The sequence below is a fragment of the Melospiza georgiana genome, chromosome 6 (assembly GCF_028018845.1).
Source record: "Melospiza georgiana isolate bMelGeo1 chromosome 6, bMelGeo1.pri, whole genome shotgun sequence".
Classification (NCBI taxonomy): Eukaryota; Metazoa; Chordata; class Aves; order Passeriformes; family Passerellidae; genus Melospiza; species Melospiza georgiana.
The window spans coordinates 8,028,202-8,042,425 of NC_080435.1; positions in this window are offsets into that span (position 1 = coordinate 8,028,202).

Genomic DNA, 14,224 nt, shown 5'->3' on the forward strand with positions numbered 1-14,224 from the left:
TGTAAAATTGTATTTCTGGCATATTTGCATTTTTGGTTTTATTTTTTAGAAATGTGTTTTTGTGTGGTCCCTCATTAGTATAGTCAAGGATTCAAAGATGAAACACTATAATCTGCTGTGCCTGGTAAGTGTTTACGAGGCTTACAAGGCATAGAAATGCCTTTAATACTAAGGTTTACACCTCATACCATAACAAGTTTCTTAACCAGATGAAGGATGTATTTTCATACCATTCCCTATTCATTTTTGGCTGCAGCTTAGTTTGCAAGAGACACAATGTGGATGCAGTCTTTTTACAGGACCATACAGATAATTTGCCACTCTTCAGCCTGGGAATTCTTTTTATTAACTTAGTTTTGGTGTTCCTCTCTGGCAAGATGGGGGAGGTTTGTATAATACAGCGGCACTGTTCTCAGTTAAATAGTCCACTGCAAGCAGAGCTGTGAGGATTTTGCAGCTCAGCTGTGAGAAGCCACTGAATGCAGAGATTGCTGTCCAGTTTGGCTGTCTGAGGAAGATCTGTCTCTTAAAGAAGCCAAGTATATTTGCTAACATCATTGCAAGTAGTAGTGAACTGGAAGAATGGAAAGAGACCAAAAACCAGGACATCCTACTCACTTCTTTGTGAATAAGAAGGAATTGGGCCTGTGTTATGTTGGTGGGGGTAGTTTGCTTCAGTACTTCTGCTTGTTGCTGGAGAATGACCTGTGATGATGAGTTTTTAATTCTAAATCTCTGGTCAGTTTGTAACATCTATAAAATTTTGTTTTCACTTGAGAATAAAATTTATATACACTGTAAGTTCAGCCTTGTGGAATTAGACAGTTTCATTCTTGCCTCAGATGGTGTGTTAGCTTTTCTTAAAATGATGGTTGCTTATGAATAAGATTCAGTTATTCAGCAAAGACAGAAAAAACTTGTTAGGCTGGCTTGACCATTTTTGTACCTGTACATCAGTAGAGATTATACAGGGGCTAGGGAATCTTTATGTGATAAATTTAGGATTGATAGACCTGTTCCCTTGACTGTTCCTTTTGTTTATAAACCATAGAATATTTTTTTTCAATACTAAAAAGTTATAGTTGCAATGTATCTCTCTGCTTAAAATGTGTTTCTTTAGGGCTGGTGATGTGCTATGATTGTTTTTTATTACACTTTTTATTTTTTTGCTTTTATTTTAATTTTTTGCTTTTTATTTTTATTCATATTTGCTTGTTTGTGTATTTCTGAGTGTATTGCTCATTCCTTTTGTGCAGTGTTTAGACTATAAGATTTATGATCTAGGAGTTGCCCTTTTTTGTGTTTCCACCTCTTTGTCGCAGTGGGATTCTTCATTAAGTAGGATCCCTAGACAGTACAGTAATATGAATTATAATTGTAGCCATAAAATGGCTTAAACATTTATATCTGTAATGCTAAATTCAATATGATTTTGTAGTGCTTTCTTTTATTTATGTAACATTATTATTTTGTTTAGTTACATATGTTGCTTATTTGCTATTATGTATGTATGAAAAAAAAAACCCTCAACCCGCAAGGAATCCAAGTATTAGAAGTGAGATTCAGGAATCTCACTATCTTAGATATCTCCTACATGCTGATGACCTTTGTCATTTTTAGTATATTTACATATATGGATCTGAAACAGCACAGTGATTTAAGAAATTATATTGTGTACTTTTTGTGCTCGCATTCCTCTTGAAGTTAATAAGTGAACATGTGTATGCTAAATCTACTTAACTGTGAATTGAAACAGGTTCATTTCCATGCTGATTGGTCTGGAATATATCAGTCAATGATAATTTTGGCAGTAAGCAGGAATGTATATTCCTAATTTCTGTGCTTTTAAAATTGAGTAGAATAAATGAAGGCGCCACTAGAATAACAGGCTTTTCTCACCTTTTGGTGAAATGTCTAGAGCTTGCTCATGCCCTTTTTCATTCTTGCACACATAGACAGTTATGTATCTTATAAAAAGGGATAAAATCTGTTGAAGCATCTGAAGAAGCCTCGAGAAGACCAGGATGCAACCAAGGTAATGTTTGGCTTGCTACAAAGATAGATGTGCCAGTCTTGTAATTAACTGAAGGTCATGTTGTTGTTCTCTTCCTGGGCTGCCCCTTCAGGATTGGTTTAACAGACATTATTTTCTTGTGACTTTGTGCTGGATGGACACAGGAACGTCCTGTTCCTTTCTGATAAGATGCATCATGTTCATGCAGGCGCCCTGCTGTACTGCCTCTCTAGTAAAACAGTCTGGGTTTCTTCAGTGCACTGTTGATGCTACTTCCTCTTAATAGTTTCTCTTGAAGGGTTTCCTTTTGGTAAAGCCACACACAGTGGTTGAAAAAAAAGAAAATAATATTATTCTTTACTGATAAGTCTGATATTTTGTTTGTGAAGTAGCTATGATTGGCCTTGCTAGCATACAAATCCACAAGGCAGATTTTAACTTCACTCCTGTAGCAAGTAGTTACTACTGTTACCTGTTGCCAAAAATTTGGTGCTGAAAGTAAGCTTTATGTCTTTGAAAATACTTCTGTCTCTTTTTACTGTCCGAGAAAGAGTGGTGACCCCTTCTGACAGCAGATGTATGGAGTCCACAAGAACTAGTTAGGGCTAATTCCATGTGATACAATTTTTTCTCTCAACATTGCCACTCTTTTGCCCAAGTCTCTTTTATCCAGCTTAAGTTAATTTTAGAATTTAGAAAAGTTGAAAGCGAATTGTAAATAAGTTTCCTTAGCATGCTGCTAATACAAGGCACAACACTGTCCAATACTCTCTTCATTTATGCAATAACTTCTCCAGCATGTTTTCTACTGCTATTGCCAACTTCTTTTGTTTCCAACTGATTGCCTCCCTGTCTCTGCTTATGCATTGAGTGGTCTTCTACTCTGTGCCTGCCTTTATATCTCAAAAAACCCCCGCATATGTACAAAAACTGAAAACAGAAAACTAAATGCAAAGATATAAACACACCTGATTTTTTCCATCCAATTTTATATTCTATATATCACATTTTTAAATTTTAGGTTCTCAGAAGGAAAAAAAAAATCTTTTTTGTTCAGACTTCTTAAGCCCGAAACAATAGACAAAAATGTTTCTAGGAGGAGTAAAGCTTTTCCAGAAACAGTAGATCATTTAGCCCTAGCACAAACAATGAAAAATAGAAAGCTTATTGAATTCCCAAGAGTAGAACTGCATGAAAGAGTACTGAGAGTGCCAGAGTGGAAATACACTGGATTATAATTTAGTTTTCCCCTGTTGGTTTCACAGCTCATCTAAGTTGCTGCTTATCTGTGAGGAATCAGCATTAATTTGCATCTGTGGAACTGGACAGACTCTTAGTGTACAGGCTGCCTGTCAGAACGGCTCTAGGAAATTTAGTCTCAAGGCTTTTTTAATTTTACTACAAGATTGCCTTAATGTTCTCGTAGAGTATTTAGTAGTTTTGTACCTTGAGGTTTTTGGATCACCACTTGTGAGTGGTATATAACACGAATGATAAAACTTTAAGTATATCCATCTGGAAAGTGTAGGAACAGCTGTTTGTGCATAAGGCGATACATTGATGTGTCAGGTTAATTAATAATTTTCAAGTCATGGGAAGTACAGAGTGTATCAGTGTTTACTGCACAGCAGTATGGCTAGCAAATGATTTGTGAAATCACCGTTCATTCCAACTGGGGTGTTTTTAATAAAGAACAGTATCTATGATCAACAGTTTTAGTTTGAAGTCTGCCACTTTCATGGCAATTATTCAGTGACTGAGTAATCAAGAACATGCAATACATTTTACTGTTAGAGACAGATTCAAAGAGAGTCTTACAAATCACTTAAGAACATGTTATTGGACAAAAATGCTCATATTGACTTCAGTGAAAATTCTCTGATCTGAAGTTTTAAGATTCTGTCTGGGGAGGATTCAGTTTTCCAAGTGTATATCAGAACAGTGCACTATACCCATGTATTCCTACTATTACTACTAGTCTGAGGAATTTTATGTTGCTGATATAATGCTTTCTTAGAATTCCTCACATAGATCAAGCTTCTGTTTATATATGACAATATAGTATTATGTACACAAGCAGACAAGGGTGTTCCAAATTCCATAAATCCTCTTCCCTTCTGTATACATTATTGTTAGTGCTCTGGAATGGATGCCTGAGAGCATCATCATATTATCATATCAATACTGAAGTTAAGCATCTCTAGCATGCTTGCAATTAGAGAAAATGTTTTTCCAGGAATCACAATTGGAAATTGCTTAGATGAGTGATCCTTTTCAGCAGTAGTGCCATTTAGTGATGTATCTGTGTGCAAGGGAAGGTGAAAAGCCTTCCATCAGAGGCTGTTGGAATACGTGTTTCCCTGAGGATGCGTTTTTGAATCCACAGAGGTGTGCTGCTGGAAATGTTCCTTAAAATTCTTTTGCTACTGAGTTGTGTCAGAAATTTAGCTGTAGCGTTTTATTCTGGCAATTTCTTCATAGACAAGAAAGCTTAGTCCACGGGGTAGTTCAAATCATCTGAGAGCTTTGTGGGGAAAACAGTGATTTTCTGACTGATGACAAAGTATTTGTTTCATGCTGTAACATTTTTCAACAGCATCTAGGAAGATTGCTCTTGTATGCATTTCTGATCTATACAGGCTACATTCAAGTAAAGGTTATTCTGAATAACAGGAAAAATATCTACAAAAAAAATAGATATGGAAATAAAGTTGTTTGTTTAACTGCAGCTTCTGATGATAATGAGTGTAGTTTTTGTCATAGTTTTCTTTGGAAGTTTTGGACCACTCCAAGGATTTACCTTGTGCCATCAATTAGAGTCTTCTGTCCCTTAAAAGGCAGTATCCCTTGTCTTATACTCCATTAAAATGTCTAAGTTTTTTTCTTTGTAGTGTTCTTCATGCATGTGTTGCCTATGTCTTTTTGTGATATGTATGTATTTTTTAAGGCTGAAGTAGCTAGAAAAGTCTTTTGAAAGTTTTGGTATCAGAAGGCCCTAGACCTAGAAAAGGTAAAGTTTTGAAAGTTTTGGTATCAGAAGGCCCTAGACACATGCAAATAGTCAGTGTTTCATCATTACAAAATTTTCATTGAATCCTAACCAAAGCTCCTAAAAATACTGATAAATGTACACAGCTCAGGTGTCATAATGACTGTAATCTTGACTTGGTTTGGAATTAAGCTGTTCATATTTTGTCTCTTTTGAGAGTCTTATAAGTCTTACAGTTTGCACCTGAAAATTTCAAACTAGATATGAGTGGAGTGCAGTGCTGTGAATTATCAAGGACAGGACTGCTCAGTGTAATCCAAGCATGTCCAAAAATTTTTACCAGCTTAACTCATTGGCCAGTACAAGAAAATAACAGATTTCTCTAGAGACCTTTTGCAAAATATGTTTAACAATTATTCTTCTGGGTATCTTTTTTATTTGGTCATTCCTTCCATCAGTTCTGGAAAAGGACTGATTTCTTACCTCACTCATTGATTAGAATAAAATGTCAACTGAATAGGAATAAGCAGGTCAAGAAAGAGAAAAGCTAATTGCCTCTAACAGCGTTATGTTTGTAGTGTGCTGTTCCCTAATGTATTCCAGTTTCCCCAGCTCTCCACTTGCTTTGTGTTTCTTTATACCTCATGAACTCCATAATGAAAAAGAAATAAGCATAGAGTGTTTCCTTTAAGTCATTCTGAAGTGTACTTAGGAATTAAAGAGCCTCAGTTTTCTTGATCTAGGTGCAGGAATGCCTGCCTAGCCCCAGTGGAGTGCACATTATAGCAAGACATCAGGAAAAAAAAAAAGATACTTAGTGGGTATGTATTTTTTAATAATTAAGGTTTTAATATTGAGATAGTTTTGCATCTGCTCTTCTCTTGATAGTTATATATTTATTCTGCTAGTCAGTATGAGGTGTCATGGATGTTTAGTTATCAGCCACTACACTCTTGGTCTGTAATAGCTCTTTCTGAGGGTTTAGGGCAAGAAACCCAGATCAGTTCTCAGTTCTTTCGCTTACAGCCTTATGAAGAGATTAAATAATTAGCAATGCTTTTCCCCCCACAATTTTCCCAAATTCACAGTGACAGTTTTCTGGTTTAGCCATCACAGACTAATGATTATTTATCCATGTTCCAGAATATGTGTATATATCATTCTGTCTATGTTATTTTTAAACTTTGTATTTTGAGAGAATGTTGTAAGGGCAGACTGGGTTCTTTTATGAGAAAATTTAAGTCACTCATGTTAGTATTTTTTTTTCCTTATTGTCCAGGTATTTAGAAATCATGGTGACCACTCTAAATGTGTAGATAACCGTGTGTATAAATAATGCTTTTATCATCTAGCCCCAATTCTTTTGGTTCCAAGATCCATATAGTTTTATATTATGATCTTACCAGAACTGGAGCCTGCTTAATTATTTTCTTGAAACCAGTGTGACTTTTCCTTTGTCATTAAATTATATAATGCTAGCGTGAGGCCCTAAGGAGACCTGAGATCTCAAAATTTTGAGCTAGATGCAAAGTTTAGCTCAGGATAATGGCAGTGATTCTACCACTGCTGCAAAGCCTTGTCTCCATCAGCACCAGCCACTCACTATCCATAGCTATTATTGCAGTGTGGTAATGTAGCTGAAAAAAGTTACAGAAGTCCTTCTCTGGCTCAGCAGAATTAAAAGATGCAACTTAGTAAAACCCAGTTACCCCTTGCAGAATTTAGGTGCTTCAGGCCAAAATTAGTTTAATCTTCACGCAAGTTTAGGGGACAGGTGCTGAAGATAACTCAGCTAGCAGTTTGCTTTGTTGTGCAATGAAACCCTCACATCCAGCACTGTTCCATGGATTCTTGTGGTTAGAGAAGAAATCCCAGAAATTTGTTTTCCAAATGGTTGTATCAATGGCCTGTGCGTAAATAATGCTGGAATTGTTTCTTGACGGAGACTGCACTTAGACAATATAGTATCTGAAATGGTAATTGAAATGTAGCAGTTTGTTGAATGAGAGCCTTGGGCTTTTTCTGTGTATGGAGAGGCTTACTGTAAAAAACTGGTGTTCAGAAGTCTCCCATCAGAAAGAGAATAAAGGAGCAGGAGCTGAACTCTCCCTGTAGGTATGGTAGTAACCACTTGCTGCAGTTTGCTAATTTCTTTACTGAGGTTATAACAACGTCTCATATTCAGGTTGATTCACTACTTTTCCATTATTCAACTGCATTGTCATTTATCCATACACTATGGTTTCCTCTGTATTTCTCCATTTTCAGGAGCCATGTTGGCCTCCAGAAGTTGGCACTGATAAGGCTGTAATGGCCTGGGAAATGTGCCCAATTTGAGCACATATATTCTGAAAAATGCTAATGGTCCTAAAAATTACTCATGAAAATGTCACCAGGTGGTGATCTCTATTTGCAGCTGCCCTGACATCATTTAGATTAGGCCAGTGGCAGGACTAACTCAGCTTTTAGCCTACCAGTGTGTAATACAAGCCTTAAAATACGTGAAACATAAGAATCTCGTGTTTGAGTTCATACTGTGTCACCATTTATCAACAGTAATAATTTAATAAGATTTTGTTAAACAAAATATTACTGTTTTCTAAGTGTGGTCATGTACATTTTATCTATTTTCAGTCCAAGTAATTGACAATTTCTTGTAAAAGCAAGGTAGAATTTATATACGAGGAATGAGAACGGGAAATATACATTGAATTGCATGCGCCAAGTAAAAGCACAAGCACTTAAACTACTCTAATATGCTTGGGTCCTGATTTTATAGGAAATGAAATGTGTCAAAGACAGAGAGGAGGAGGAATTCTGAGCCCTGAAGATTAATGAAACAAAACCCCTCATAAATGGTCTTGATCCTTATTTTGAAATGTCTTCAAGTGGTTCAGCTCAGTTTGATAGAGATCTTAAGTTTATGTTTCAGCTTCCAAGAGGTGTTAGAGGATTTTGGTATTGTTACATTTTTCTGTGTTAATTAAAGGCACAGATACTCATTCCCATTTCAGCACATATCAAACCCCTGTTGGAGAATGATTCCCTGCAGCATGACAGCTCAGAGAAGCAGGTGTTTGACTAATGTTCAGTGAGGATGAAAACATTTTATGACAGATGTTCAGAGAAAAAGAAAACATAATCATTATTGCTGCGTAATTATAAATTAATTGAATTTTGCTGTAGTAGTGCCTTAGTCCATAGCTGCTGGAAGATGGTGAAGCTGTAGGAAAAGTGTTGTTCATCATGCATATCCATTTCTCAGTGGTCTGCTGCCAGTACTCCAGTGGATTGTAGTCAGATATGCTTCAGATAGTTTTAATACACCAGGGAGGGAAGGAGCAGCTAACCACAGTAAAGTCATCGTTGCCTGATTACATCTCCTGATTCAGTGTAACTCTGATTAAACACACCTACACTGAAGTCCTCATTGTATATGCACTTGAAAAAAATTACTGTTAAGATGGCCAGCAGGAACTTGCTAGTTGCTCTTTTGAGACTATGTCTTGAAGACAAATTTTAATGTAAGGTGCTCATTTTAAACTCCTTATGGCTATCAAGCCTAATAAAAGCAATTTGAACCATCCAAATATGGCTACCTAGTAGTGCTTAAATACTAATTAAAGATACTTATCATCTGGAATGGGGAACCTTATTGAAGTTAGTTCACAATTTCTGCTGACAAGCTATTATATTCTAGAAATGATAGGTTAATTAACATATCATAGCCATGGGGGAGGTATGGTTTGCTTTGTTTGTCCTTGAAAGAAAGATATCATTTTAGCAGATGAACTTAACCAGTAGTGTTGTGTCCTGTGAAGAGATCTGAAGTCAATGTGCTCTTTGAAAAATGGAGTTTCTCAAGTCTGTTTACTTGTGACAACTGTCTCTCTAGGAAATAAATTCTAAGGGAGAACTCAAGGATATTTAATGAATGTTATATTTTAAATTGAATTGAATCTTTCTCTATGTTTATACTTCATTTTTCTGTTGCTCTTTCAAGGATAAGGTTGTATAGATAAAAAGTTTTCTTTTTGTTTGCTACCTGTCATTTATGACCTGTTATGCCTTCATGCATCCTTGTAAAACAAAACTTTTCAGCATGCTTCATTATCCCTGTTTCTAATTGTTTGGATGCTCACCATTTGAATAATGTTACGATTATTCCAAGAGCATGAAAAAAATTTCTGCTGCAAACCAGAAAACCCTATAGAAGAAATACTTTTGTGTGAGTTTTTTTCCCTTAGGCAAAATCTGTTTTCCACTTTGCCACAGAAGGCTCCTGAGATCTGACACGATCTTTATTTTCCCCCAAGTTTTTAATTACTTATTTAATTTTTATTTAAGTCATATAACTCTTCTGCAAAGCACTGCTATGTTACATTCCTGAAAAAGACAAGATTCTTCTCTTAGTGATAATCCTTTCTATAGCATAAGTGGGGAGCCCACTGAGGTAACTTAATTTGAGCATGACAATTCTCTCTGCACTGTTAAACACTGAGGGTTTAATTCCTGATCATAACCTCAGTCCAGAGGAAATGAAACTGCTAATCAATTTTCCTCCCTTAGTCTAATGCACTCAAATGGTATTGCAGTGAATATGTTCCAGGAGATTCACTGGGGCTGTGTTGCAGTTTCTGATCATTGTATTCATCCTTCAGGTTGATCTGGCAGAAAGCAGGATTAGCAAAGTCCCCATGCAAGGTTAATTCAGTGAGTGCTAGTATCTTCTGTCATCTTTGACAGGTTCAACACAGCCGCACCTTCTTGCGTTTAAAATGGAAATATGCTGAGTGAGACTGGGATCTCTCACTGGTCTCAGACCAGTGGGAAGGTCTGGGGCAAGGAAGACTTACCCATAGTAAAATAGAGTTGGTTTAGGGGAAGATTTAAACAAACTGGGCATCCACAAGCCCATGACCAGCCTGACAGCAAGCACTGATGGAATTGGCTGATATCATTGTGAGATCACTCTTAATTGGTTTTGAGCACTCATTGTGTTTGGGGCACATTCCTAAGACCTAGAAGGCGGCAAATGTCATTCTTATCCTGGAGGATCTTGGGAGCTACAAACTGGTCAGCCTTGCTTTGAGGGAAGGGAATCCATGGGGCTGATAATTTCTAAGCATATTAAAGACAGAAGGGAATTTGGAGTTGGCATGCAATTACGAAAGGACTTTCTTGCTCAGTAGATGAGAGGAGAGCTGTGAATGTTGTCTTGATCTGAGCTTTTGACAGAGTCTGAAATGCATCCTCAGGTCAAACTTACAAAGTAATTTATGATAAGAGAGAAGTCAACAGTGGGGTGGAGTGAAAATTAGCTGAGCTGCTGGCTTGGAGGTTTTTCATCAGCAGCACAAAGTCCAGCTGGAGTCCAGTCACTGGTGGTGTACCCCAGAACTGCTAGAACAAATACTGTTTAGTATCTTCATGGAAGACTTGGATGATGGGGGCAGAGTGCACCTTAATTTTACCCGCTGATAATCCAGAGAATGGGCTGCTAGGAATCTGGTGGAGTTCAACAGAGGGAAGTGCCAAGTTCTGCACCTGGGGAGAAAAAATCCATGCTCTAGAGCAGCACTGGAAACCAAGTGGCTGAAAAAGAGCTTGGCAAAAAAAAAAGACCTGGGGGTCTGCTGGATGATAAGATGAATGAATCAGCAACTAATGTTAGCATTTGTCTTAGACTGCATCAGGAAATTATTCCCCACAGGAAAAGCGATTATTCCCCTCTACTCAGCACAGGTTGAGGGCAAATCTGAAATGCTGTACTCTGTTCCGGGCTCAATAGTACAAGAAAAATGTGGACTTGGAATGAGTCCAGGAAAGGCCATGAAGAAGATTAAGGGATTGAAAAATTGGCCATGCTGCATCAGCTGGGATTGTTCATCCTGGGGAAGACTTGGAAGGAAGGAAACCTATCAGATATTTTAAAGCAAAAGGAGTATCCTCCTTAACCAAGGACACACACTGAGGGCCTGCCTGTGAAGGTATAAGCAAGACCTTAACAATCTGAAAGGTCTTTCAAAAATAGGCTGGAAGAGTTGCTTAATCATCATAGCACATTTTTTGAGAACAATGTTAGTGGTGGCTTCTCCTGCTCTGTAAGCACAGCAGCTTGTTGTAAGCCCTTGTGTTTCAGAGAAAAGGTCATTCAGGAGATCTACCTTGCTTTTAAAGCTCTTTTTGATGGCAGCTAGCCTAGAAGAAATTGTTACTGATGAAGACTTGCATAACACAGTCCCCAGTATAGTCCTGAAAAGTAGTCCGCTAGTAAAAATTATGGTCTGTATCCATGGTCTTGGAAAGGCAGCAGCCAACCAAAGAAATTGTATATAGCCAGATTGGTTGTACAATTTGTGTAGCTTGATCACACATTAACTGGAGATACTTCCACATTAGGTTGCTTCTGAGTTTAGCTGAATGATGCAGCTGATGAACATGCTTGGGAGTGTGCAGTGTTTTTTGTGCTTACTGATACTCCTGACCACAGGGGTATTGCCCTAAATTTCCTTGTGTTCTGAACATAATGCATCTGAGAGAAGAGACTTAAACAGTTCTGACATTCCTCGTTGCATATTTTTTTGCTTCCCTGAGCCAGAAATGCTAAATTCTTGGATCATTATCTAAAGCTACTGTCTACATAGACTCATGGAGCTGCTTCTTTCCTTCCACTTCACAAATTTTTCGTTTTCAACAGCATTAACATACGCACTCATCTCGCTATTTGAGTCAGAGTAAATGTTCCAGCACTAACTATCTTCTTCCTGTCTGCTCTCAGCTAAAACTTAAACTAATCATGTAAAAAGAAACACAGAGCTCTTTAGCATGCATTTCAGAGTTTAAGGAATTTTCTTGAAACTACCACTTGAAATTTAATTTTAAAACTTTCTGGAGTACTTGGTTTTCCTGTAATAGGAGTCAGAGCACTTGCTATTTTTGATGGATAACTAAAGGAACAGCATATTAATAATTGGTGATAATGGCATTTTGTGAGATTGCTAAAGGGAAAAGGGAAGGCTTTGTGTGACATCCATGTTTGTTCAGAGCTCACTGAGTATAGATTCTTAAAAGGTTATTTTGCCCTTGTAGGGACACCGAGAAGCTTGGGTTAGGGTTTTGGGAACTGTATGCACATGCAACAAAAATATATAAATGCTTTAAAAGATAGTAGGTTATTCAAAGAAATCTCAAATAAACTTAATCAATAAGTATAAAATAACAGTTTCAGAATAGAGATTTTTTTTGGACAGTTATAAGGACCAAAAGCTCATTTATTAAGCTGCATTGAAAAGCCTGAGTTCTTTTACCTCTACCATAAACTTGTATGTATGCTAGAAGTTGAAAAGGTACATATTTTGATAAGACCTCTAAAGGACTTTCAATTTTTTTGGCTGCAAGGGAAGAATAGACCTCATTAGGCAGGAAGTAAAAATGAACAGTGAACTACCAAATTCGTTATGAAAGAAACAAAATAAGAAATGTGGAATAATTATTAGGAGCACTGATAATGAACCATCTCTTTAAATTGCCAAGCATTTTCCATTATGTTAGATTTTTGTAGTATGCTAGGTTTTTCCCTCAAAACTCAATACCTTATTGTTTTCACCAACCTTTAAAGTTTTCCAGGCTCAAAGACCTGCAGCAGGAGAGAGGTTTTTGTAAATACTTCAAAATTCTCATTGAATTATAAAATGTTACAAATTACTACTTCTCTTACTCAATTTGCATTTCAGAAAGAGGTTTTTGTAGGTTACTGAATATAAAGGCTGCAAGTCCATGCTGCTGCTGTGATGTGATAATAAACTATTATTACAAACTTCTGCAAGTAATTAGATTTAAAAAAATCAGGATCCTAAATTTAGTCAGCGTAAATAATAAGTGCAGTATTTTGAAATTTTTTTAAAGAAGTAAACACAGTTATATATATGGTAATAATTTTATACTTCTTGTTTTAAAGTGTGTTCAATGATCCTTGCATGAAAAAAGACATTTTTTTTTGTAAACCCACAGCTACAAAAAAAAGAAGACTTAAACCCTGACTGCTAAAGGTGGAGAATTCTCAGAAGGTAGGTGTTGTCACTGATTAGAGTCTGACACTCCTGTCTTCAATTCTGTTCATATTAACATCTATGAAATAGAAAATGCAGGGAAAGTAATGGGCAAAACCCGACAGGATTCCCATATTTACTAACTGGACAATATTTGGCACCCTATTAATGAAAGATACTGGTGAAATGCCCAAGGAAGTCTAAGCAGAAAAAGCATACATATGGAGAGGCTCGGTGTAATACTCTGCACTAATTAAGGCAAATTTACATTTACCTCTAATTTTGACACAGTTGCTGTGAGGACTGAATAATTGATGCATAAATTCTTTCTGTTATGCAGCTCAGAATGCGAATGATAAAAATTTATGACAATGACCTAAAAATGTATCACAACAGTGTCTTATTCAGCCTTTACTCTCCATTGTGAACTTTGGAGGAAATGCAGCCCTAAAAATAGACAATGTTTGAGAGGAAAAACATGGAGGTATTTTAAGTTTTGTTAATAATGCATAATGCATAATGTAAATAACAGCAAGTTATGAAAAAATGCATACTGTGCTGACACTGATTGGGTAATAATTTGGAATGCACTTTGGTGAGAAGCAAAATCACGAGCTGCAGAAATGCCGATGATGCAGATTTTTCTCCATTTCTGGGGACTGTATGTTTTCTGCGTTTATTCTGCAATGTATAGAAGGCTTGACATGATTACATTTGCAAGTAGATAGATGAAAGAAACCCTCTTCCTGCTGCAGTTAGTAATTTAAAGCAGGAAAGTTGTCTGGTTGGTCAAGGAGATGTGCAGTTGGGCCTTGCACATGCTGCACACAGCTGCGCTTACCTGGGCTGGGTTTGCTCTGCTCTCTACAGCTTGGTCAGGTGTAGCTGAGCCAACTCTGACACAAGAATTTGCAGAGATCCTTAAGTGGATTTTAGGCATATAATTTATATAAGAATTTTTTTTTTTTTATCCTCAGCAATAGCAAGGGCCAATTTTTTCAGAGTTTTATTTGTTCTTGTTTGTTAATGCTCTGATATTAATACAGGGCTGTTGAGGATTAACTTGCCAGCCTCTGAGAATCATCAATCATCTGTTACAACTGACTTACAAGTTCTGTAATAATCCTGTTACTTGGATATTAGTGTGACATGGGGTGAAGCTGCGTGTAT